The sequence below is a fragment of the Monodon monoceros genome, unplaced genomic scaffold (assembly GCF_005190385.1).
Source record: "Monodon monoceros isolate NGI ecotype Baffin Bay Population unplaced genomic scaffold, NGI_Narwhal_1 Super_Scaffold_18, whole genome shotgun sequence".
Taxonomy (NCBI): domain Eukaryota; kingdom Metazoa; phylum Chordata; class Mammalia; order Artiodactyla; family Monodontidae; genus Monodon; species Monodon monoceros.
The window spans coordinates 144,728,761-144,756,458 of record NW_021703774.1 but is presented as its reverse complement, the minus strand read 5'-3'; the positions used below and the strand labels follow the sequence as shown (position 1 = coordinate 144,756,458).

The 27,698-nt window shown below is 40.3% G+C and overlaps 1 protein-coding gene and 1 pseudogene across 3 annotated transcripts in view; one reads left to right on the top strand and one right to left on the bottom strand.

Moving 5' to 3' along the window:
• RNF220 (ring finger protein 220) overlaps window positions 1-27,698 on the top strand; it is a 223,181-nt gene that overhangs the window by 22,360 nt on the left and 173,123 nt on the right. The gene's annotated exons all lie outside the window — the stretch shown is intronic.
• On the bottom strand, window positions 14,572-14,765 carry LOC114898220 (annotated as a pseudogene).

Genomic DNA, 27,698 nt, shown 5'->3' with positions numbered 1-27,698 from the left:
AAAATGCAAAGGAAGTCCTAAGAACAGGCCCTGGCACAAAGTAAGCCTTTAATACGAGTTAGCTAGAATCACTATTACAGGGGCTTGGGCACAGATCTGAAGTCTCTTGAACCAGGCTCTTCCCCTGACCCCCAACCTCTACCCTTGATAACATTACAGTGAACTCTAGTGAGCCTTGATCTCTTATGGGTTTGTACAGTTTGTGACAGGTCTTTCTATAGCCAAAAGAATTCCCGATTGATATTAAGGAGCTGGTACCCACAATGTTGTCCTTCCTTCTTGGCTCCAATTAAATGGGGCTGGGGCAAGAAGGACTAGAACTCACCTGGTGACCCCCCTTTTTAACTGCCCTCAAAGGCATAGGATGGAAATAACTAGAACTCTTACCCTGGAAAGGACAGTGAACCATCAGGACTTTCTTTTGGGATAAAGGGCTTGGCTAGACTTGTTGTTGGCCTCTGCCCTGCCAGCCACTCAAACAGCGAAGTCTGTGGGCCAGCTATATTCGGGAGAGGATAAGGGAGTGGCAGAATCCCTAGAATCATTGGGAAATTTGAGCTAGGAAGGAGCTATTGCAGGTTGCTTTATTTTTCTTATTATTTAATTACTTACCTGAAGCTTAAGACTGTGTTTTCCCCTTTATCCTAAGGGGGAAAAAATCCTTTTTCACTATCTAGATTCTCATCCCATTCGTACATTCCACAAAAACCCTTCTCAATCTCAACTTGAAGACTTCCTGGAACACTTGTTCTCACAGCTGGACACTTTTTTTTTTTTTTTTTTTTGCGGTGCGCGGGCCTCTCACTGTTGTGGCCTCTCGCGTTGCGGAACACAGGCTCCGGATGCGCAGGCTCAGCGGCCATGGCCCACGGGCCCAGCCGCTCTGATCTTCCCAGACCAGGGCACGAACCCGTGTCCCCTGCATCGGCAGGCGGACTCTCAACCACTGCGCCACCAGGGAAGCCCACGGCTGGCCACTTTTGCTCCCACTCCAGTATCCACCCCCTGCCCCATCATCGGTAGTTAACGATCGATTGATGCTCATAAACCGCCAAACTGGCCTCCCTCTTCCCAACTTAGCATCCTTGTGTTCTTTCTAAGTAGCATGGCCACAATATCACTTTCTTTAGCAGCGTTCTAACTTCTAAGAAGCTTAATAGGCAAGGAGATTGTGGGCTCTTTGACTTTCTCTGAGCTTCAGCCCTAAGTGGTTTATTCTATTAAGCTGATTCTTGATGGTGCATAGAGCTTCGCTGGATAAGAAGTTGGGGGCAGTGGGGGTGGGGTGCAGTTAGAGGCATAGGATGCTCTCAGTCCCCCTTCCACTATGCCCCTCCCTCCAAGCCATCCCTGCCCTCTGATTCTGTTTTCAGAGCTCAGGAATGAAGGGAGTGGTAATGGAGCTAAAGTAAAGAACATTTCTTAGAGGACTTAAGAAGTTGGCTTGTTTTTCCTGAGCTGTGCTTTGCACTCTCCCCACTATCCTTCCTGCCCATTTGTTCTTGCTCTTCAATCAACCACTTTGGGATTTTTTTCCTTTCTTTCCTTCCACCTTAACTTTTGCCTCCACTCCCATTATAGCCACACACAAAAAAAAGAGTAATGAATACAAATTAAGAAGTATTGATTCAAAGGCAGGAAATCCAGGTGTGGAATGTAGGAAAAAATAACAGATTCAGTTCTAACAAGGAAACAATGCAGAATTCTTCTTGATGTTTTTCCTCAGAGTTATGCCAAGATGAATTTCTTCCTTCTGATATTTGGACCCAGATTAAAGATTTTCGGGTTTCCCTATTAACATTCTTTCTTGCTTCAGGAGGGCCAGCAGGTTGGAGAGCAGAAGAGTGTCTGTTTTTTACTGAATCACAGTCAGCTGCAGAGAGACTTTAAGGGAACTTTGTGAGCAGGAAAAATGGGGCTGTCGGAGAAATGAGGGAAGGGAATCCCGAGTGTAAGAGGAGAAAAAGTACAGGACAGACTTCACAGAGGAGGCAGGAAGAAAACCAAAAATGATCAGAAAGCTAAAAAGAAGGAAAGAAAACTTGAAGATGGAGGCAGGAAGACAATGGAAATTTTGAAGCATTTCAAGGAATTACACATATTTTGTTTGATAACACAGCCATTGTTGGTGAAGGTATGGGGAGACAGGGTCCTGTACACATCATTGGTGGGAGTGTAAAGTGGTACAGTCTCTTTGGAGGGCAGGTTAGTACTATTTGCCTATGAAAGTTTTAAATGCAAATATCCTTTGATGAGATTCAACAATAAGAAATTATCCTACATATATTTGGTCTAGTACCTAAAGATGTATGTACTTTATAGTATTGTTTGTAATTTGAAAAAAAAAGAAGCAACCTAAATGTAGATTGATAGGGAATTGATAAAATAAATTATGATACCTCTGTATAATAGAATATTAGGTAGTGGTTTTTAAAAATGAGTTAGAGCCATATGTGCTTATATGTAAAACAAGGTACAGAGAAGTATATGACCCCTTTGTATAGAGAAGAAGACATGTATATATCTTTATTTGATATTTGCATGCAGAACTTTTGAAAGGGTGCAAAAGTAATTGTTGACAATAGCTTCCTTTGGGGAGTATGACTGAGATGGAAAGTAGGAGCAGTACTTTATATTTTATGCTTTTCTGTGGTATTTGAATAGTTAACATGTACATGTACTATTTTTATAATTTAAAAATCTGGTTTATAATTTAAAACAGATAATGTGGAAGTACTGGAGTAGAAAAAGGACGCTAGGTAAAAACTACAGAAATCCAAGTAAAAAGTATGGACTTTGGTTAATAATAGTGTATCAATATTGGCTTGTTAGTTATGACAAAGTACCATACTAAAATAAGATGTTAATAATAGGGGAAACTGAGTGTGAGGAATATAGGAACTTTCTGTACTGTCTTTGCAACTTTTCTGTAAATCTAAAAACTATTCTAAAAGATTTATTTTAAAAAAGACAATTTGGAAGACTATTTTATGGGAAAGGTCCATAGCCTAGCATCTAAAGGTTGAATATAAGAGAGATTAATTGATAAAATTGAATGATTTGTCTGGTTCTAGAACTAATTACTAATTGGTTCCATTTCTTTGAAACGGCCAAGTGGGATGAGATGTACAGTCACGATTGCTGGACAAGTGTCTGATTTCTTGTTGTTGTTTATTAAATTTATTTTCTTTTCTGAATCAGTTTGTAAAAAAGTTTAACTGATGGTTGTTTCAGTTTCAACGTCCAAAAAGTACAGACTGGTCCGGGAGCCATATGGTGAAGGAGTTTCAAAAATGAAGAGACTTAAAGGTGGTCAGATGCTTGCTGCTTTCTGTAGATGAGCAGGGTGGGGTGGACAGAGAACGGATGTGAAGGGTATGTGGACTCCCCCTTACCTGCTCTGTTTATGGCCATTTCTATGAGATTTGCCCCTCACGTGGGCACTGCAGCCAAGTAGAAGCAGGCCAGAAGACTCCATCCCTCGCCATCCTCCAAGTGGGGTCCTTTTCCTCCATGTACCATGAGGGCTAGTGGTGGCCATTGGCAGTTCTTTGCAGCATTAGGGTCTAGAAAACACAGACCTGCCATTGGCTCAATATATGTCCACATCTGTCTTTCTGCCACTGATGGTAAGAAATGGTTAAGACCACGTATAAGAAATGTTCCCTCTGAATTAGTTTACACGCCATCCAGAGGAAGGAGGACTTGGTTTTACCTTTCCGTGTAGTGGAAGGAGAGCTCTAGGCCCTGCGCCCAGTTGGCCTTGGCACCCAGTTCAGAGGAGGGATCCTCTGTAGTACTGGATACAACTGATGACTTCATCCTTCTTGGAATTCCCCTCCCTTGGCTTCTGGGACATGATACTCCCTTGGTTCTTTTTCTACTTCTTCAACCGTGTTTTTGTTCCCATAATACCTGGTGTTTCCCCTTATTGCAGCACTTATTTTTTTTTTATCATGATAGAGAGTGAAGTGTGCAGGTGAGGGGAGTAGGGTGCTATGTTACTCTGTAGAGGAATTTTAAAACAACAATCAGCTAAAAGTTTGCTTGCTTTTAAATACCATGACATGCTGACAGTTTTAAACAATGTTGACTATAAAATATTTCTCCCCGAAAATATCTTTTGTTGGTCTAAGTTCTGAAAAATTGCTGTGGTTATTGAGTTTTAATAATACATATGTGAGTTTCAAATTTGCATCTTTTTTATTATTTATTCTTTAATAAACATTGCATTCTGTAAGGAAGAATTGGGAGAACTTCCAGTTACACTGTGGGCCACTACATCTGCAGACTCGCTTCAAGTGTAAGTGCCTAACAGCTCAGAAGCGTCTGAGCTCACTTAGGACACAGTTTCTATCCGTATTCATATGCAGGAATATACAGTATCCAAGTCATGTGATACTGCATATTCCTGCATATGAACAGTAGATTCAAAGTGAACAATGAGAGCACATTAATTATAAAGAGGAGGACGCATAAATTGAGTTATTTCAATTCGGCCATTCTTTGTGACCACTTGGAGTTCTCATTTATGTTTAAATTTTGGAACAGTGAAACAAGCTGTGAACTGAGGGGTGGGACATTTTTGTTTTGTCTGTGCAAATTTTAGTTCACCTAGTAAATAGTTTACTAAACTAGAATATCTCTAAAAATAAAACATTCCTTTAATATTGTTAATCACTTATGTTAAAACTAAAGAATTCATCAAGAAAATAGCTTTATGACTGATTATGTCATAAAAAATGTAAAAACTGACACGCTGTGTCAAGTATGCCTGGTATACCTCTGGAGGTGATGTCTGAATTGAAATATGAGTGATGAGCAGGTGACAACCACATAAGCGTTTGGAAGAAGGGTGTGTTGGCACAGTTAAAGAGCAGAGAGAAGGTCTGAGGGCTTGGATGGGGTGAACTTGGGGGGATGCAGCAAGAGATGAAATGGAGAGGGGCTAGACCTCCACGAATCTTTAGGGTCACAGAGAGTTTGGATTTTATTCTAGATGCAACAACAGGAGGCCGCAGAGTGTTTAAACAGGGAGATGTACTGTGTTGTCATTTATCATTTAAAAAGATTACTCGGGCTGCTATGTGAATAACCGACTGAAGGAGGGTAAGTGTCAGTTAAAGAGGACCACTGTAAAAAGGCCATTGCAGTGTCACAGTGAGAGGGGGGAAGAAAGCATGTCTGTCTTACACTTCTTGAAATATCCACAATGCCTTTCCCATAGTAGGTACTTAATAAATACTAAATAAATTTATAAAGCACTAAGTGTCTTAAAACAAAACAAAACCAAACCAAAACTGCAGCAGAACAGGTGCTGAGTAACATGGTGTTAAGCCAAGAACCACTGACTTTGATGCTCAACAGATTGGATTTCAGTCACAGCTCAAGCACTTATTAGCTGAGCTGCTTTGGGGCAGGTCATTTAAACTTTTTTTGAGCCTCAGTTTTCGTGTCTGCAAAATGGGAGTGAGCTGACTCACCTTTTTGTTTTATTGAACAAATTAAATGGGATAATGTATTTATAGCATGGTGCCTGATCTGCGGTAGCCACTCAATAAATAGTAACTATTATGGTTAGCAGGACATGAGACAGTGGTCACTGGAGCTTTGATGTGGTTCCAGCCATGGGGACAGGGCATCTGAGACTCCTTAGGGTGTGAGGAACACTTTGGATCTTTTCACAATTGAGATTCTGTCTCGTGAATCTAAACTTTCACTGGCTCTTGAGTAACTGGATTTTCAAGTCTAATGAGGAAAAATAAGAAACGAACTCTGGAAAGAGAAAGTTAGGGTTAGATTATTCTCTCAGCTCAGTTCTTCCCTTTGATTTTAGGAGGAGTCATATCTCCTGTCCCTTCATTTCCAAGTGGAACAGTGAAGTCCTAAGGTATGTGCTTCCTTCCACGCAAAGTAGCTGCTCCCCAAAGCAAGTTTCCAGTTTTCTCTGCAAGTCTTGTACCTAGTTAAATGCCTCACTTAAGGATGCAATCATAGCTGTTTGGCTCTGTAAATCATTTCACCCTCACCTAGAGCATTCCAGGTCTCTGGGACTGCAGCAATGACCATTCAGAAGCTTTGAGGACAGGGTGGTGCTGGAGACAGCATTTATCCTCAGAGAGGAGGATCACCCACTCTTTGGGGGTGATATATTTTTTCTTTCTCTTAAGGTTTTCTTGCCAAGATATGTGTGTGTGTGTGTGTGTGTGTGTGTGTGAGAGAGAGAGAGAGAGAGAGAGAGAGAGAGAGAGAGAGAGAGAGAGAGAGAAAGAGAGAGAGAAAGAGAGAGAGGAAAAAGGCCCAACAGTGTAGAGAAACTGTTAGCACAAAGGCCAGGGGTGGGACTTGCCGGGGAAGACAAGGAAGTGATTTTGCCCAGTTTAAATCCCACTTGAACCGTGTGGTTTCTGAGTCCTGAACCTTTTGAGGTTCAAGTTGAGTGCACTCTCGACAAAACGTGATTTTCTGGTTCACATCAAAAAGGCTTTAAAAGACTTCGAAGTCTTTTCCTTGGGACATCAAACAGCCCTCCACAAAGCAGGGTGCTGATGAGATGCGTGCAAATGAACAGATTCAACTCTCCTGTGAGGATTAGATTCTCCTTAAGAAGCATGTGAAGTTGGAAACACGGGAGACGGGGCTACACCAAATATACTCCCACGCGGACCCCGGCACCCTCCCGCCTGTTTACCCTCAGTACCTCCTGGGCCTGGAAGCTGACCTTATTTGTTATAAGGTTCACATCGGAGTACCCAGGGAATTAGAAGCTGAAAACAAACTCTTCTGTATTCTCTACCTTGCCTAAGGCAACACTTATGTCCCCCAATAAAAGGTGTAAATTAACTTAGAAAAGATAGGTCATTCCTTTGAAAAATTGTCAGTTGTCTAGGTGGCTTAGAGCAGAATTTTGCTTATTGAACCAGCCTTAATCTTTAGAGAAATAAGGACTTAAATGTCTGCTCTCTTGTAAGTGGACTAGCGGACTTTGAGTTTGGGGTAGGAAACCAACCAACGCAGCAGACTCTGTTTTCAGAGCCAGCAGCGGATGCTAACTGCATAGACACGGCTCTGGGTAGGTCTACGGCATGTACACAGTCTCTATGCTGGGCAGCTAAAATATTAATGATTAGCTTTAAGGTGAAGCAACTCTCCTGAAGAAACCGTAATTAGCAATTAAAGTATATTTAAAAAACTGTTCCAACCAGCAGCTTCTAAATAAATAATTGTCACTGCTGATTGAACCTGTTTTCTTTCCCTGTGTTTCTTATCTTGTTCCTCCCTTGCATAACTTACAACCCTGTAAATGCTCAGTAGCTTTTAATATGATTCTGTCAATACGTTTACCATGGTGACTTGGGCCGTATTTGGCGAGCATTTGAAGAAATCAGTCACTGGTTGGAGGGAGGAAAGACAAGCTGTCGATATCCAGGGAGAAATGCTAATAACCCTGGTGACAAATCATCCTCTGGATTCTCCAAGGGTTAAGAAAAAGCACCTCTTAGACATGGGAGCTCAGGGCTAAGTGGTGGTGACTTGTTAGGAAGCACAGACATTAGCTGTCACAGACCTGCAGTGTCCTTTTCATTGTCTTACTTTGTACCTCTCAAAGCCACAGATGAGTTTTGGAGACAAGTGGGCCTGGATTTGGGTCCCGATTCCCCTGCTTTTTAGCTGTGTGACCTTGAGCAATGCCAAACCTTCATTTTCTCGTCTGTGAGTTAGAGATTGTAATACCTAGCCTCAGAAGGGGGTGGAAAAGGCCTTGCACAAAGATATTATTCACTGCTTCTCAGACTCTTCTGGGAAAGGACACAAATGATAGAAGAAAATAAACTTCTGGCCCCAGCATTGTAATGGTGAATAGAGAGTATAACGTATTTAGGAATCTTGCATTATCTAAACTTTTTGTGAATTTTGCATTCTGGGTTTAATTTATCAAAATAATGTTTAAATGTGCTTTATCATTAGTAGAATTGGTGCTCTGATGTGATACATTAATTCAACACATATTTATTGAATGCCTACTATGTGCCAGGCAGTTATAGACACAAAAGACACAGCAGTGAATAAAATAGGTAAAGTCTGGACTACTAGTGAGTCTACGACTGCATCAATCAGGAAACCTAGTACTGGCTATCTCTGAGGTCCTCTGTGACCCATTTGAGGGGACATCAAACCCTACGCCAGAGAATCCTGGGGAGGACTGGCTAGTTGCCATAATTTTAAGCAGGGAAAGATAGTGAAACATCTACCCAGAGAGAACTATCAATATTTTGGCATATATCCTTCGAGATTGTTTTTAGGAGTAGATAGGTAAGTTGACAAAAATTTTATAAAAGTAGGATTATGTTAACATGCTAGCTTGTGACTTTCTTTTTCACTTTTTCATTTATTATAGCTAGTGCTCTGTGTCAGTAAATATAGACCCATAGCACCACTTCTAATAGCCACTTAGTATTCCATTGCAGGGATGTATCATATTTTATTTAACCAACCTCTGGTTGTCTAATTAGATTGTTTCCAGCTTTTCAGTATTATAAACAACACTTACAGAGAACATCTTTATAAATTCACCTTTGTCAAGTGTCTGATCATTTTCTTAGGATATATTCCTAAGAGTAGAATCGCTGGATTAAAAGTGTGCCTGTTTCAATTTTTACGCTTAGTGCCAGATTACTTATTTCTTCATGCTCTGATCAACACATTAGGATGAAACTTTTTAATCTTTGCCAATTTAATAAGCAAAAATGGTATTATGTTCATTTAATCTGCATTTATTTAGTTACTAGTGAAGTTAAACAGTTTTTAATATTTTTTGAGATTAGTTTATCTTCTTTTTTGAACTGCCTGTTCATTTCTTTTATCCACGTGGTGTCCACCTTTCTCTTACTGATTTTAAGTACTCTTTTTATTAATCCTTTTTAATCTATAATTTATGTTGTATATTTTTTTCCAGTTTATCATTTGTCTTGATGTATTGGTGGGGTGTTATTGTTGTTGGTTTTTTGGTTTTTGGTTTTTTTGGCTGCACTGGGTCCTTGTTGCAGCTCTTTGTTGCAGCAGGCTTCTCTCTAGTTGTGGCGTGAGGGCTTAGTTGCCCCTTAGCATGTGGGATCTCAGTTTCCCAACCAGGGATCGCACCCACATCCCCTGCATTGAAAGGTGGATTCTTAACCTCTGGATCACCAGGGAAGTCCCTGTTGTTTATTTTGCATGTAGAAGTTTTTAATTTAATGAGGCATTTTATTATTCCTTTCCTTTTTAGTTTCTGACTTTTAGCTTATCCTTAGAAAGGTATAAGGCCACTCCTAATCAATCCCTAAAGCTTCCAATGCGCAGAAGTTACCTCAAAGATAACAGTCCCCAACTTGGAAAAAGCCTAAATCCTAAGGTCCCGTGGATGTCCACTCAAAGGGAAGAAAAGGAGTATCCCTACCTGAGAGAGGAAGTCTGTAGGGCCTCAAGAACACCAATGAAGTTTACACCCTAATGGAAAATACAAAACAGTAATTTAAAAAAAAATGTGATGAGTGATATTATAGGAGAAGGGTAGAGGATGCTATGGAAGGTAACAAAGAAGAAACCTAACTGAGTCCAAGTCTCAGGATATGCATCCTGGAAGAATAGATATTCAAGCTGAGATTTTAAGACTGAGTAGAAGAGAGGGGAAATACATTTCCATGCAAGGAAATGGCAAATGCAAAGACTTACAGTCTAGAACTGTAAGTTATGGTAGCCACTAGCCTTGTGGGGCTATTTAAATTTAAATTAATTAAAATTAAAGAAGATTAAAATTTTATCTCCTTGGTCCCACTAGCTACAATTCAAGTGCTGACTACCTACATGTGGCTAGTGGCTATTATAGTGGACAGCTATAATATGGAACTTTTTCATCATTGCAGAAAGTTCTATTGGACAGTTTCTATGGAGAAAGAGCTTGATGTATTCAGGGAACTGACAAGAGTTTACTCCAGCAGATACATATTGTGCAAGGGAGGGGAGGGGCGAAAGATGAAGAGGACATAGCAAAGAATGGAGGGACTTAGTCAAAGCTGACCCTGGGATTGGGGCTGATGTTCCCAGCCTGTTATAGAGGAAGTAAAAGGGAAACCGGGAAATAAGTTTAAGATTTATTATACAACAACCCTTCAGGTAGATATCATCTCCATTTTATAGTCTCAGAAGATTTAAGACATTGACCAACACACAGCTAGTTAGTGGCAGAGCTGGGATTCAAAGCCAGACCTGTCTGATGCCAAAAACTTGTGCTCTTTCCCTGTATCACTGCAATAGATGGCAGAAATCTCTACCAAATGATCTCTTCAATCAGGATAGAAGGGATTCTGACTTAGAACAGACTCCTTCTCAACTTGGTCCTTCTTCTGTTGGGGGAATGTTAATCATGGGTGAGCATGGGACCCCGCCTGGAGGTACAAGTGAGAGCTTAGAGGCAGAACTTTCTTTGGAGCCTTAGGCCTCCTGTTCCCTGAGTCTCAAAGAGAAACTCCTTCAGGCATCTTACAGACCTTGATATTAGCCAGGTTCAAGCAGGAGCTCTTCTCAGGACCTGGCCCTCAGAACCAGGACTGCATTGTCAAGGAGAGCAGCCAGCTTGAAGCAACCCATCTGAAACCTGGCAGTGGTACTCCTATGTATCAGAATGTGTCCCTTGATTCATTCCCTGACCTAGAACCTGTTGTGGTGGCCACTTCCAAGATACTATCTTTGGAAAGAAAGAGTGCCCGTCCCCCATTAAAGGGGAATTCCTTGCCCTAGTACAACCCCACAATCCCATCTCATCCAGCAGTTGAGAGAAGTGTCAGGCCATGCTTGCCCCAGCCCTAAGTAGCCATGGGGACCGAGGCTTTTAGCGTGCTGTCACAACTCCAGGCATTTTCTGAGCCTGTGAAAGTCATGCATGGCAGGATATTAAAGAGAATTACCATCAGGTTGTGAATTCTAGATTAGTCTGTTTCCCTAAGTACAGTATCTATTATTTTCTAGGGTGAACATGGTACCTTCGCATTCTCTGAGCTGGTATGAATGAATGAGGGGAAGATAAAATGTAGAATCATTCAGAACAGGAATAATGAAGGATGCAAATCTGGGGAAGAAATACAAGAGATACGGTCAAGGTGTTAGATAAAAGGATTAGCCTTGGAGATGAGCAGTTATTCTAAGAGGAGTGAAAGAAGAGAAAAATTTTAATTGATGGAGAGAAAGATTCTAGTGGACTCTACCTTTAAAGTAGGAAGTGGAGAACTGTGGAGGAAAAGACAGAGTAGCAGCTGAAAACTTAATGCATGGAGAAGGTTTGTGATCTCCATTGAATGTAGTGCCTAGATTACTCAAGACATGATTATAAGAAGAGTAAGCAGCATTTCTTCATTCATTCATTCATTCCACAAATTTATTGAGTACCTACTATATATTGTGAACTATTAGGTCATAAGAATCCAGTGTAAACAAGACCCAGCTTTCCTTCAAGCAGCTTACAGTGGTGGAGAACACAGAATACATTACATTGCAGAAAGTATTTTAAGACAGATTAGTTCATGGTATAGTTCACAGGACTGGTACCCAACCTAGAATTAGGTCAAGGAATTTTTTTTTTTCAGTTTTATAACTTTATTTGACCATCAGCTGTAAGTTCTCATCCAGATTTTTGAAAGCAGTGACAGATACATAGGTATACAGTATAGAGCTCGTTTCGTGGACCTTCATCCTCAGTACGTTTTCTGGACAACCACACCTGGACGGATACAGTATGGGGCATTCCTTATTCCTTTGGCCCAGACAGCTTTGTTGCGCCTGGTGTCAGTGCGCTCAGCTGGAGTTCCCATTTTTTTCATGGCAAATTTCCAGATCTCTTTGAGTGCCCGAGGGGCATACTTCTTGAACTCTACTCCATGGATGTTCATGTAAATGTTGATGGTGTATTCTCTGCTCACTACTTCATTGATTTCAGAACAGTCCTTCTTCTTGCCATCTTTTTTTGTGGGACCCAGATTGGAAAGCAGGGGATCCTTTATGTTTCAATTCACATGTATGTTTCAATTCACATGTATGTATCTCCTATGTGAAGCCTTTTCTGATTTCTTTTTAATTTTCAACAAAGCAGCTTTTCACTTATAAACACATCTAGCAGTACATAGTTGTTAATGTACTTTTTGTTTTTTTCCTAAGTACATTAATTTTTTCTTTTATATTGAGAAATATAGCAAACCTGGAGAAAGATGCACAAACTATATGTGCACAGTTAAACAAATAATTGAACCCTCATGAAACCACAGCCAGCCCAGGAAACAGAACATTTCCAGCATCCTAGTAGTCCTTTGTATACTTCTCCTTGGTCACAACCCATCTCTCCCTTACTCGGATAATCACTCCCTTGACTTTTACGATGATTACTTTCCAGCTTTTCTTTATAATTTTATTACCTATGTCTGTATCCCTAAACAATATAGTTTAATGTAGCATTTTTGGATCTTTATATGGGTAAAATCATGTTTTTGTACTGTTTGGGTCTTGTTTCTTTTGTTCATCATTAAGAGTTTAGGATTCATCCATATTATTGCATGTACTTGGAGTTTATTCATTTTTATTGCTGTGTTATAGTCCATTGTATGAATACACCCTGATTCATGTATCCATTCCAATGATGATTCATATTTAGGTTATTTCCAATTTTTTTCTTATGGAAAATGCTACCATAAACATTTTTTATAAGTGTCCTGGTGTACAGGACACAAGTTTCATTAGGGTAGAAACCTGGAACTAGAATTCCTGGGTCCTGAGATAAGTGCTTCTTCAACTTTACTAGCTAACATCAAACCGTTTCCAAAGAGGTTCTGCCAGTTTGTTCTATTACCAGCACGTAGAATTTTTGTTGTTCCACATTCTTACCAATACTTGGTATTGTGAGACCTTTTCATTTTTGCCAGCCTTGTGGGTATATAACAATTTCTCAGTGTGGTTCTTACTTAAATTAACCTGGTTACTGGGTAGAGTACGCTTTCATGTGTTTATTAGCCATTGATTTTTCTTTTTTTGTGAAGTACCTTTTCAGAGTTTTGCTGATTTTTCTGTTGGGTTGTCTCTGAGTATCTCCTACAAGTATATTTTTTTTTTTTTTTTTTGGCTGCGCTGCATGGCTTGTGGGATCTCAGCTCCCCAGCCGGGGATTGAACCCAGGCCACGGCAGTGAAAGCCTAGAATCCTAACCACTGGACCACCAGGGAATTACCATCCTACACATATATTCTGTATTTTCTAACTGCTCTCCTTATCTCGAAACTCCATCCTCTTCATAGGCTACCAGAGTTCTGTTTCTAAGACAAGCCCTGTTCTTGTAACTCCCATGCCTGGAACCCTTTGGTGACCCCCATGGCTTCACAGACAACACAGCGTGGAAGGCCCTCCATCATATGCCCTCTGCCCAACAAGCCTCAGCTCTTACTGGATCCTCCCAACTCCTCCTCCCTCCTTTTTTACTGTAACCTCCATCTCTACCAAACTGCTTGCAGTCCCCTGAACACATGAAATTGTTTTACACCTGTCTTTGCCAGTTATCCTTTTTCTTCCTTTTGCCCTGAATTTGGAAAATACTCATCGTTTTAAAACTCAATTCGAAGGTCACTGCCTCTATGAAACCTTTCCAGCTTGCCTTCTCACCTCTCATTAACCTCTCCATCTCTTGTCCTTCTACTAAGCACACTATTGTTATTTCCAGCAGGGCATTTGTTTACTCTATTTCATGTATTGGTCCGTATACCTGCCTCCCCCATCAGACTGTACATAAACCCTCTGAAGGCATGGGAAGCCCCTGAACGTAGGGAAATTTCTTATTCCTCTTTTCATTCCTAAGGCCTAGCACAGTGTCTGATACAGAGCAGGTGGTGGTAAATAGCACAAATTGTTATTAATGTTATAACTATCATTAGGAGTACTTGTCTATCTGTTTTCCTTATTAGATTGTGAATTCCTTGAGGGCCCTGGTACTTGGGGGGCATGCAGTGACATTTGTCTAATGAATGAATAACTTATAAAAACTTCTGAAAACAACTTAAAGCAATATTTGGAGTAGGAATATAGAAGTCATGAGTATTAAATTTGCAGAGAAACAAAACTGATTTACATCCATCTCATGAGGATGAAATTTTAGGCTCAAACTAATTCAAAGCAAAATTTTATAATGTGAAATGTTATGCTTGGGTTAAAATTTTTTTAAGGATTTATGCCATAAGTTTATTTACAAACATATCTAGGATGTTGAGTTAAATCCTTTTTTCAAAGAGATTGCACCTCTTAAAATGCTCTGTCTCATGGATTATTATTTTTTTTAGTATTTATTTGGCTGCATTGGGTCTTAGTTGTGGCACGCGAGATCTTTGTTGCGGCATGCAGGATCTTTTTTTTTAGCTGTGGCACGCAGGATCTTTTAGTTGCAGCATGCGAACTCTTAGTTGTGGGATGTGGGATCTAGTTCCCAGACCAGGGATCGAACCCGGGTCTCTTGCATTGGGAGTGTGGAGTCTTAGCCACTGGACCACCAGGGAAGTCCCTCATGGATTATTTTTTAAGCAGTTGTTGTCTTACTATAAAGAAAGGTGCAGCAAATCCAGACCCAAAGTACAAAATCATCATAGCTAATAACCACCACTTGTTTTCCACTGAAAATGGTAAATTATTCCCTGGACCTTCCTCGTAATGGCTCTTACAGATCATAGAGGTTGTGAACCTCTCCGGATGCTCTGTCCCAACATAGTGCTGTTGGGAGCTCTGAGAAAGGCGCAGAGACTGAAGGTAGAAGAAATGGCGGCAGCACCTGGGTTAAAATATTAAGCTGTAAAAGTAGGAAAAACTTAACTTGTTGGTTCATATGGAAAAGGAGTTCAAATTTGTTAGATGATATTGTCCTCCATCTAAAACAGTTAAGTTTCTGCAGTGGATTATAATCTGCGTGTGACTGGAAAGATGAAAATCTAAGGAACACAGTGTCAGGAGATTATCCGTTGGTTAGCACCTATGTCTGCTGTCTGAAGAGCTTGTCACTGTTACAGTGAAAGCTTGTACATGGCCCAGCTAAGACTTTCTTTGCTCAACAAGAGTGCCTGTTCCTCGGAGTAACCATTCTGAAACTGTTTCCAAGATGAAACAATGGATGAAGTTCACATGCGTGATACTCTGTCATAGCAAACCTACAATGAATGATGTAGAATTTCTGATCCACGAGCTCTGCTTCCACCTCTTTCTCTCCCGCCCCCAAGAAAGCATATCATAATGGAAGTGAGCAGTAGTGACATTATTTATTATAGTGATAACCTTGATCTGTTCCAAGTTATATTTTCTAAAACTTCAATCATTTCTGTAAACTTCAATACTTTGTTAGTGGTAAGAAATTACTATATTCCTCACAATTGACATCTTGGTTGAGAACCAAGATATGTACAGACGTATATTTGTAGGAAGAAGAGAGATTTTGGAATCACACCAACTATAATTCATATTGCAGTTCAGTCACTGCCGTGTGATCCTTAGCTAGTTGCTTAATATCTCTGACTTTTATCTGAAAAATGGGCTACTTTATAAGTTGCTGTCAGGACTATAAATATGTAGAACACTCAGCATAGTGCCTGCCTCCTAAATACCTTTCAAATCTGTATGTATGTATCTCTCCCAGCTCCCCACATCTCCGAGGCTGCATCCCTGTTTTAAGCCACTAGCATCTGTGTTCTGGATTACTGCAGCATTGTTCTTACTGGTCTTTTGCCCCCGTCCTTTCTTGCCCTGTTTTATTCAGAGCAAAGGACATTCAGTAAGGCTGACTTGAACCCTTAACCCCTAACATATGGAGACGGATATGTAGCTACCATTTACTGAGCGCCTATCACATGAAAGGAACTGGTCTAGCATTTTATGCATTATCTCATTGAATCCTCACGATAAGCCTGTGAAGTAGGTATCGTCATTCACCTTCAAAGAACTAGAGGTTGCAGAGATTGAATGACTTGCCCACAGCCACTCTGCTAGGAAGTAAGGGGCGCTGTGTGTGTCCAGGTTTCTCTGGTTTCAAAGTATGTGCTTTGTTCCTGTTTCACGCTGCCTCTGCATCAGGCTCAGAGCCTGGTGTTGTTAAACCTCCTAATCCCGTGACTAACTCCCTGTGTGCTGATTCTGGGCTTACCACATGGTCTCCTAGGAATCTGCCTTTGCACATCAATTGGCTACAGGGAGATGATGATGGAGGCAAATATCTGGTCATATATTAATAACTGACACTCTAGTTTTATACTTCAGTTTTTTATGACTTAGTGAACATGCATAAAGCTCCCTGGGTTCTCTCAACTCTGACAGGATTGAGTGTCTAGACCAGTAAGACTGAGGGCCAGACTCTGGATTTTGATAAATTTGCCAAGGGAAATACCACCTGGTATGGGTCTTCTGGCAGCCAGCCTGCTGCTTCAAGTTACAATTTTCTGATGCCTACAATTAACCTTGATGACATCGATGAAAAATCTTATATTTGCGTTGAGACTTGACTGCTTTTATAGAATTTTAGCTGGTATAAGAGATGCAGACACTCTCTGCACTTGGTTTCCTGAGACTTAGGCTAGTCTTTGTGAATGGCTGCTCATTTCTTAATGTTTTCTCAAGCATTCAATCAACAAACATGTTTAGAGCCCTATAACAAGGGGGAATACAGAGAAATTTAGTAGTTTAACATACTTACAGTGTAATGGGGATCATTAGACGTGAAAAAGAAATGAGTACTTTCACATGATAAGCATTCTGTGAATCAAATGGGTTTGAAGTGAGTGTTTGATGTAACATGTGCCTGGAGCTTATGCGGGAGCTCAATAAATATTTGTTGAATGATTGTTGAATGTTGACCTTCTAGATGCCACTCTCGTAGACAACTTCTAATCCATACCTCTAGCCCTGACGTCTCTAACAAGCTGCAGACTTGAGATATCCAACTCTCCACTGGACTGGTTAACCTCAATGAATAGCCCATGAGCACCTCAATCACAACCTATCAAAACTGATTTTATTAACTTTCCCGCTTTGAAGAAGCAGTATAACCTCGGGAATAAGAGCACAGAGTCTGGGATATTGGCTGTACTTATGGCTAAGTGACCTTGGGAAAGTCTCTTAGCTCTTCTTTCCTCGTGTGAGGGAAATATAAGGTTTTTCTTCAGATTCAATGAGATAATGGATACAGAGCATTTGACAGAGTACCTGCACATAGTAATCATTAAATGTTAGCTATTGTCATAATTTCCCCCGAACTTCCTGTTTTCCTTATTTGGTAATGATATCATTATCCACTCCAACCCTCTCCTTCACGCCTTGCATCTAATTAGTTACCAAAAACTGTATGTTCTACCTTTTTACTGTCTTTATGATTCATTCAACATATACTTACTCAACATCTGCCGAATGCCAAACACATTGCCAGGCACAGAAGACACAGAGATGAATACCTACCAGTTTCTGTGTTTGCAGAGGCAGATACATACATAGTTGCAGCCTTCAGACGATCCGCATAATGGAAACACACAAAGTGTGTTAAAAAGAGCCTGGAAGAGATATCTCTTCCGCCTTTCAAACCCAATGCTCTCGCTTAAGCCTGCATCACCTCTTACTGTAGATACTGCAGGAGGTTTTTTTTCCTTCTTCTTTTGATTGATTTTGAAAATTTACAGGTAAAACAGAAATACTTGCTATAATAAATTACAGAACACTAATTACAAAGTAAAAGTCTCTTTTACTCTACTTCTTTAATTGACTCTCCTCCATAAAGGTAAGTACTGTCTACAGATTAGTATGTACCCTTCCAGACCTTTTCTTGTTTATACATGTGTACATTTATATATTTTATGGTAGATTAAAATATAGTTTTTTTACACAAATGGAATCATACCATAAACATACCTCTTGCTTTTTCCACTTAATGATATATCTTTAAATTTTTTCCATGTCGAAATAAAAACAAAAATAAACAGATGGGACCTAATTAAACTTAAAAGCTTTTGCACAGCAAAGGAAACCATAAGCAAGACGAAAAGACAACCCTCAGAATGGGAGAAAATATTTGCAAACGAAGCAACTGACAAAGGATTAATCTCCAAAATATACAAGCAGCTCATGCAGCTCAATATCAAAAAAACAAACAACACAATCCAAAACTGGGTGGAAGATCTAAATAGACATTTCTCCAAAGAAGATATACAGATTGCCAACAAACACATGAAAGGATGCTCAACATCACTAATCATTAGAGAAATGCAAATCAAAACTACAATGAGGTATCACCTCACACCAGTCAGAATGGCCATCATCAAAAAATCTACAAACAGTAAATGCTGGAGAGGGTGTGGAGAAAAGGGAACCCTCTGCACTGTTGGTGGGAATGTAAATTGATACAGCCACTATGAAGAACAGTATGGAGGTTCCTTAAAAAACTAAAAATAGAACTACCATACGACCCAGCAATCCCACTACTGGGTGTATACCCTGAGAAAACCATAATTCAAAAAGAGTCATGTACCACAATGTTCATTGCAGCTCTATTTACAATAGCCAGGACATGGAAGCAACCTAAGTGTCTATCGACAGATGAATGGATAAAGATGTGGCACATATATCCAATGGAATATTACTCAGCCATAAAAAGAAACAAAACTGAGTTATTTGTAGCAAGGTGGATGGACCCAGAGACCATCATACAGAGTGAAGTAAGTCAGAAAGAGAAAAACAAATACCGTATGCTAACACATATATATGGAATCTAAAAAAAAAAAAAAGTGGTTCTGAAGAACCTAGGGGCAGGACAGGAATAAAGACACAGACACAGAGAATGGACTTGAGGACATGCCGAGGGGGAAGGGCAAGCTGGGATGAAGTGAGAGAGTGGCATGGACATATATACACTATGAAATGTAAAATAGATAGCTAGTGGGAAGCAACCACATAGCACAGGGAGATCAGCTCGGTGCTTTGTGTCCACCTAGAGGAGTGGGATAGTGAGGGTGGGAGGGAGACGCAAGAGGGAGGAGATATGGGGATGTATGTATATGTATAGCTGATTCACTTTGTTATACAGCAGAAACTAACACACCATTGTAAAGCAATTATACTTCAATAAAGATGTTAAAAAATTTTTTTTTCTCCATGTCAATACATAATAGAATTACCTTGTTCTTTTAACCCCCAAATGCTCTTCCATATTTTGTAACTACCATGATTTATTTAGTTATTTCCCTGTTGAAAGCTTTTCAGTTGCTTCCAGTTTTTTACTCTTACAAGCACTGCTACAGCAAACTTTTTGCAGAAATATGCAATTATTTCTGCAAGTAAGTTTCTAGTAGTAGAAGTGCTGGGTTAAAAGATGTGAGAATTTAAATTTTTGTTAGAGTGTGCTCAGTTACCCTCCAAAAAGACTGCCATCCAACAGTGAATGAGAATGCTCATTTCCCCACATCTCATCAATACAGGATATTATCATTCCTTCAATTTTTGCAACTCTAATGAATTAAAAAGCTATACTTACATTTTATAGATTTGCATTTCTGTGGTTACTAGTGAATTTGAGCATGCTTTAATATATTTATTGATCATTTGTATATCTTCTGTGAATTGCCTTTCTATGTTATTTGCCTGTTTCTCTATTAGATTGTTATCTTTTTCTTATTGATTTGAAGGCTTGCATCATTTCACTGTGATATTCTTTCTCTGTTACATATGTTACAAATATATACATATATATTTTAATCTATTGCTTGTCTTTATTTACAGTGTCTTACATAATACAAAAGGTTTTCATATGTAGTAAAATTCATCAGCCTTTTCGATCATGGCTTCTGGGGTTTGTGTTTCTCTCCCAGAAGATTTTATACATATAATCTTTTTCCTCTCAATACTTTCATAGTTGTATTGTCCAAGTTAGATCCTTAATACAATTAAAATTAAGTTTCGTCAATAGTGTGAATTAGGATTTTAACTTTATTTTTTTCCTAAGAAAATTTTAATTGTCTTGACACAATTAATGAGTCTACGTTTTTCCAACTGATTTGAAATGTCAGGTTGTACATGGGTCTGCTTCTGGATTCTATCCTGCTCCCTGGACTTTTTGGGTCCATTTTTGTACCAACACCACACTGTTTCCATTATTGTAGCACTATAGAATATTTTTATACCTTATGGGGCCCAAAACTACATATACTACCATTTTTCTTTGTCACATTGTTTTTCTTTCTCATAATTTTCTTTTTTTTTTTTTTTTCTCATAATTTTCTTGACTGCTTTTGTACATTTCCTCTCCCAGGTGAACTTTAGAATAAATTTGCCCAGTTCCATAAAATATCCTATAAGTATTTTGATTGGAATTTCATTAAATTTATAGTTTAATTTGAGTCTCATCCAAGAACATGATGTATTCTTCATTTATTTTTATCTTCTTTTAAGAACAATTAAGTTTAAGATATTTGCATTGATGTTCTTAAGTAAACTGGTAGTTTTCTCCTTCGTCTGTTTTTCCTGCTGGAGTAGTATTAGTTTAGTACAATGGTTCTCAAACTTTCTGGTCTCAGGACCCATTTGTACTCTTAAAAATAATTGATGATCCTCAAAGAACTTTTGTTTATGTGAGTTTCCTGTCACTATTAGAATTTAAATGGAGAAAAATTTAAAACACAAGAATGTACAAGCATACGTTTTCTTAATTGCCAGAGAGATGACATCATCACATGACGTTCCATCAGTCTCTAGAAAACTTCACTGTACACGTTTATGAGAGAATGAGAGTGAAAAAGCAAAAACATCTTAGTATTGTTATCAAAATAGTTTTGCCTTATGGGCTCCCAGAAAGGGCTTCAGGGATCCCTAGACCATACTTTGAGAACTGCCAATCTAGCAGAATGAGTTATAATTTTTCCATACTTCCTGTGTACTAATATAAATAACGTAGAAGTTATTTATGTCTTGAAGGTAGAACTAATCTGTAAATTATTTGGAACTAATGGTTTTTGGCATGATATAACTGCCTACCATTTCAGTTTCCTCTATGGTTACTGTCCTCCTCATGTTTTTGTTTTTTGTTTTTTGTTTTTTTCTCCTCATGTTTTATATCTCTTCTTGACTCAATTTGTACGTTTATATTTACCTAGAAAGTCATGGAATTTCAGGTAGATTTTTATTTTTTAAGTATACAGTTATGCTTAAATTACAGTTTTTAGATTCTCTTTATGTCAAATATTAAACCCCCTCTTTTATTTTCATTATTGTTTGCCCGTATGTGTTTTTTGGGGTTTTTTTTGCGGTACGCAGGCCTCTCACTGTTGTGACCTCTGCCCTTGCGGAGCACAGGCTCCGGACGCGCAGGCTCAGCGGCCATGGCTCACGGGCCCAGCCGCTCCGCGGCATGTGGGATCTTCCTGGACCGGGGCACGAACCCGCGTCCCCTGCATCGGCAGGCGGACTCTCAACCGCTGCGCCACCAGAGAAGCCCTATGTTTTCTTTTTTATCCTTCTGTTTCTAGAGGTTCATCTGTTTTAAAATCAGATTTATTGAGGTATAATTTACATATAGTAAAATTCACCCTTTATAGTGTACAGTTCTATGAGTTCTGACAAATCAATACAACCATGTAACAACCGGTACAATCAGGATACAGAAGAATTCTGCCATCCTCAGAAATTCCCTCATTCCTCTTTGTAGTCGACCTTTCCTTTCATCCCCAGTTTCTGGCATCATATTCCCTGTTTTAGTTGTTTATTCCTTTTTATTCTGAGTAGTATTCCATTATATGCTTATATTGAAGTTATCTGTTCACCAGTTGAAGGATATTTGGGTTGTTTCCAGTTTGGGGCGATTATGAATAAAGCCACTATAAACATTTTCAGATAGGGTTTTGTGTGAACATAAGTTTATATTTTTCTTGGGTAAATACTAGGAGTGGGATTTCTAGGTCATATGGTAAGTATCTGACTTTATAAGAAATTGCCAAATCATTTTCCTGTCATTCTCCGTTTACTGGATTTCTGTTTGTTTTGTTCTTTCCTTTGTTTCTGTCAAATCTCTTTTTGGAATGTGTTTGGTCTCCTCACACTGATTCAGATAGCAAGGGCATGCCTCAAACATAAGATGCCAGGGAAGGCACCTCAGTGACAAGACTTGGGAAGTGGTTGAGCAAGATGATATTATGTTTTCTCAATTGAAACACCCATGGGGGTCATAGGAGAGAGGGAAGGAAAATGGGATAGAAAGAAAAAGAGAGCAAAAGAAGAGGAAGTGGAGCTTCCCTGGTGGCGCAGTGGTTGAGAATCCACCTGCCAAGGCAGGGGACACAGGTTTGAGCCCTGGTTCAGGAAGATCCCACATGCCGCAAAGCAACTAAGCCTGTGCACCACAACTACTGAGCCTGCGCTCTAGAGCCCATGTGCCACAACTACTGAAGCCCGCGTGCCTAGAGCCCGTGCTCTGCAACAAGACAAGCCACCGCAATGAGAAGCGTGCGCACTGCTACAGAGTAGCCCCTGCTTGCCACAACTAGAGAGGAGCCCGCACACAGCAATGAAGACCCAACACAGCCAAAAATAAAAATAAATTAAAAAAAAAAAAAAAGAATAGGAAGAAAAGAAAAGGAAACAAAATGGTACCTGGAAGGAGAGTGATGCATGCTGCCCTATAATACCTTAATGTAACATGATGATGTCATGGGAGCCTACAGAGAGCACTGACCTTGAGGACAATAGTGTAGGGAAGGTGGGCCAGGATCCCTTAATGCAGATCCTGAAAGCCTGTGGTTCCAAAGTTCAATCTGAGTAAAGATAAGCCATTATGGGCTTTGGAAAAGGGGAATGATCTGATCCCAGTGATTGTTGTGATGGGACTGGGGTTGGGGAAAAGGAAAGAGGCTGGAGGTGAGGCCAGCAGTGAAGCTGCTGTATGAGTCTTGGGCGGGCTCCTGGTACTATAAAGGGAAAGAAATTTGTGGGCTGGAAAATGTGGTAGGCATCCAATCAATACTTGTTTAATTAATTAATTAAGGAGTTTGATATTTTAAGTTGGTTGCAAAAAATAGAGGTTTGTTAGAACTGCAAATGAATGACCTGGAGATGGTAAAAACATTGAAAACAATATGGAAAAATGAGTAGGTTGAAAGGGGAAAAGAATCCTGAAAAATGAATTTAACAGTCTGGGGTAAGGGAAGGAGTTGGCAACAGAGACAGAGAATCAGCTAGTCAGAAAGCTATGACTATAGCACAGACTCTTTGGAATAAACATGGAAACCTAGTGAAGATCAAGGATGACTCTGAGTTCTCTGGCTCCAGCACCTGCCATCTGTCCCTGATTGACCAGAGCTCGTCTAGGGACACCCTGAAGCCAGAGAGCCAAGTGATGAGAAGGAGCGCTCCTGAGGGGGTCTCAGCTTTGTGTGGGGGGGGTGAGGGCAAATTAAATGCCCCTCAAGAACCTTTCTAGCCTTGGGATCTTGTGAGAATATTGCTAGTGAAATATTGCTAGTGATTCTAGTGAAAATATTGCTCAAGTGTCATATTCCCAGAATAAGAATAAGGACTCTCTTGATTTGGAGAAAGGCCCTAAGACCTTCAGAGGAAAAGACTAAGTAAAGGCTATGGGGTAACCCAAGCCAAGACAGTTACCATTAATCTCTGGAGGTGTTTCATTTAGGAGAGAATGCAGCTCTTTCCACTGCAGAATTTGTGGAATTTTTTGTCCAGTGCTCCTATAATGAGGTATGGTTACTACACGTTGTAGGAAAAGGAAAAAATCAGGCGGCAGGACAGATGTCTTCTCCCTTCAGATTACATGATTTTTGTTCATAGCTTCAATGGCACATTAAGGAATAATTCAGCTCCCCCTTTACAAGAAAGGCCATTTACATCTCAGAGCACCGAAAAGCCCATGGAGTTGAGTCCTATGTAAGAAAATAGTGTAGTGTGAAAAATGACATCATAACGTTGCATTATTTATGTAACATTTGTTAGGAACCTACTAAGTGCTGGGTGCTGTTTTAGGCACTAGAAACACCGTAGTGAACAAAACACACTGAGGCCCTGCCCTCAAAAAGCTTCTGAATTTTGGTGGGAGCACGTGGGAGAAAGTATTAACCTCACCTGAGACCAGGGAAGAGAAGAGAAGAGTGACGCTTGTCACCCTCCCTATCTGTTCTCTACACACAACCAGAAAGATTTTTTTGAATCACAAAACAGAAAATGTTATTTATTCCCTTGCTTTGTTTCACCAATGGCTTCCCTGTGCTCTTCTGAGAAAGATCCAAGTTGCATTAGCGTGACCGGGTAGCGCCCTGAGGGATCTGGCCTCACGCCCGTCGCCCACAGTCTCCCTTACGCTCTGCAGTCCTGCCACCCCAACCTTTTTCAGTATCTCAAATATGTCTCCCCTCCTGCTTCTGCCTCTGGGTCTTGGCACCTGCTGTTCCCTTGATCCAGAACACGTGTTCTCCCACCCACCTCTTTGCCCCTACCCACCCTTGCCTCCAGCCCACTTTGCCCAGTTAATCCCACTACCCTTCAGATCCGCTCCAAAGTTCACTCCTCAGAGTTTTACCAGCGTTTGCCTTTTCCTGCAACTTTTGTAACAGCCTGTGTCTACTTTCCTGTCCCCTCTTCCTTTCTCCTCTCCTCCTTCCCTCAAACGTTAAACAAATGAACACAAAGAGAAATAGAAAACGGTAAATTGCAATAAATGCTTTGAAGAAAAAGTACAGCTTATAACATTTCAATAAAGACATATAATTATATTATTATATATATTAGTTCATTATTCACACAAATAGATGTCCAGAATCGTGTTGAATAAGTGAATGAAGAATAATTATGAGTGAGATTTCTCTCATCAGAGGAGGTACTAAAGAGAATTCCAGGCAAGGAAAACGACACGTGCAAAGATACAGAAGCACGAATGGGCATGAAGTAATTGGCAAATCACTAGAAATATGACTAAGTGGATTGGCTGGAGTTAAGATTGTAAAGGTGAGGAGGATCCTGTTTGTAACTTTGGCTTTTTTCCCTGTTGGGAGTGGGAGAAGGTGGTGGAAATCAAAGGTTTTTAAGCAAGAGAGTGTTATATTCAAAGAGGGATAGAGAGAGAACTGATTCTTCATCTACTGCTATTCCATCCCCCCAATTTTAAATTCTAAAACCGAGAAGTCCTGTTCATTCAGCATGGCTAGTAGGACGATTAATCAAAATCAGTTAAAGTGGGAAATCATCAAAAGTACTCCGTATATATTTTCAACATCTTACTCTAATTTAGAATATACAAATGCACTTGCTAATCTTCAGGTAGGGGGCCAAGGCATTCCCGTAAGTGTGGAGTCTTTGATTCTTGAATGACCGCACCCATATTGAATCGTCTAATTCATTTCAGCAGAACAAGTAACTTAAATATTTCTTATAAAATAACCTTGCCACAGTCTCCATGATTATGATTTTTTTTCAGGTTCTTTTACATGATAGCATAATGGTTAAGAGCACAATCTCCCGGGCTTCCCTGGTGGTGCAGTGGTTGAGAGTCCGCCTGCCGATGCAGGGGACACGGGTTCGTGCTCTGGTCCGGGAGGATCCCACATGCCGCGGAGCGGCTGGGCCCGTGAGCCGTGGCCGCTGAGCCTGCGCGTCCGGAGCCTGTGCTCTGCAACGAGAGAGGCCACAACAGTGAGAGGCCGCAAACCGCAAAAAAAAAAAAAAAAAAAGAGCACAATCTCCCAAGCCAGACTGCCTGGCTTCAAATCCTGGCTGCACCACTTCCTACCTCGAGCAAGTTGTTGGCTTCTTTGTGCCTCAGTTTCCTCAACACTCACTTCAGAGAATTATTGTGAGGATCAAATCAATATTTTATATAAAGGCTTAATGCAGTGCCTGGCACAGAGTCAACATTCAGTGGATGTTAACTATTTTCCAGTTGTCTCACCCACACCCAATTCAATAGCATTTTAAAGAGACTTTCCTTTATTGGGACTTTCCAAAGCATTTAGTTTAGTGTTCTTAGAAACAACAGTTCTCTTTCTTTTTGCATCACTGGCTTACATAATATTTAATTAAATTATGTAAGTGCAGTAACTACTACTATTGGCATAAATTAATTTTGGAACAATCACAAAGACTTACACTCAACTTGTGGAAGTAGATGTGGACGTGCGAGAGGGTAGCCTACTAGCCAGGACCAGGCAGGGTGCTGTGGCCATTAACCAGGGTGTGTTACAGTGGGAAGGGGAAGTTTTAGTGAGCCCAGTAGGTCAGTAAAGAAGAGATCAGTTAAGAGAGCATCTACTCTTAGGTGACAACCTCTATCCTTCTTGCAGCCTCTCTCCTTTGCCCTTATAGCTACACTTTAATTTCATCAATTCCCTAGGCCCAGGCCAGACCTGTAATCTTCCTAAGCATCAAAAAAGAGACAGCTCCCCTGTGGAATTTTTTTTTTTTACATCTTTATTGGAGTATAATTGCTTTACAATGTTGTGTTAGTTTCTGCTGTACAACAAAGTGAATCAGCTATACATATACATATACATATATCCCCATATCCCCTCCCTCTTGAGCCTCCCTCCCACCCTCCCTATCCCACCCCTCTAGGTGGTCACAAAGCACCGAGCTGATCTCCCTGTGCTATGCGGCTGCTTCCCGCTAGCCATCCATTATACATTTGGTGGTGTGTATATGTCAGTGCTACTCTCTCCCTTCATCCCAGCTTCCCCTTCCTTCCCCCCCACCCACCGTGTCCTCAAGTCCATTCTCTACATCTGCACCTTTATTCCTGCCCTGCCACTAGGTTCATCAGTACTCCCCTATGGGATTTAAAATAAAAACAGTACTAACTTATAAAATAAGCATAAGGAAGTCCAGTAAAGTCTGACTTTTCCCATGGTGATTATTTCGGTGCTTTTTAAAAAATTTTCAGATTCTCTCTCCAGAATTGTTGCAGGGGTTCCCTTTGCTTTGCTGGTGCCTTGAGAATATGTTTATCTATTGGGTAATCCAGCACTGCCTTTGACTCTTGCATTTTTTCCCAACCTCTCAGCCTCTGCCTAGAATCACTTTCCTCCTTATCAACCCTCGATCCCAAGATCCATCACTTTTAACTGCTTTCTTGCCAAAATCTTCTACCCCATTTCCTCACATACTTGTCCTTACACAGAACCCATCCAATAGCCCCCCAAACATTGGATATATTGAATTTGAGGTGACTTTTCACTTCCAAGTAGAAATGCTCAATAGACAGTTGAACATAAAAGTCTGGAACCCAGGAGACAGAGTAAAAGTAGATAAAGGGATTTAAAAATCTGCAACACATAAGTGGAATTTGACCCCATGTATGTAGGTTACATCACCAAAAAAGGGCATGTTGAGTGGGAAGAACAATGGCTGAGTTAAGAGCTCTGAGGAACATCACTGTGTAAGGGGCAGGGGAAGCAGGAGCTGCCGATGACAGAGGGAATCTTGACACGCAACGAAGCCTGAATCCAACCAAGGCAGGAGGGCTTGAGGAAGCGATGGTTACCAGTGTCAGACATAACAAAGAAGTGAGGTAAGGTTAGACAGGGCCTGGCACCTGGTAGGTACTCCAGTGCATACTTCTTCACTAAATAATACATTAGGACTGAAATCGTTAGGATGTCATTGGTGATCTTGGTGCTAGGTTTGAGTTT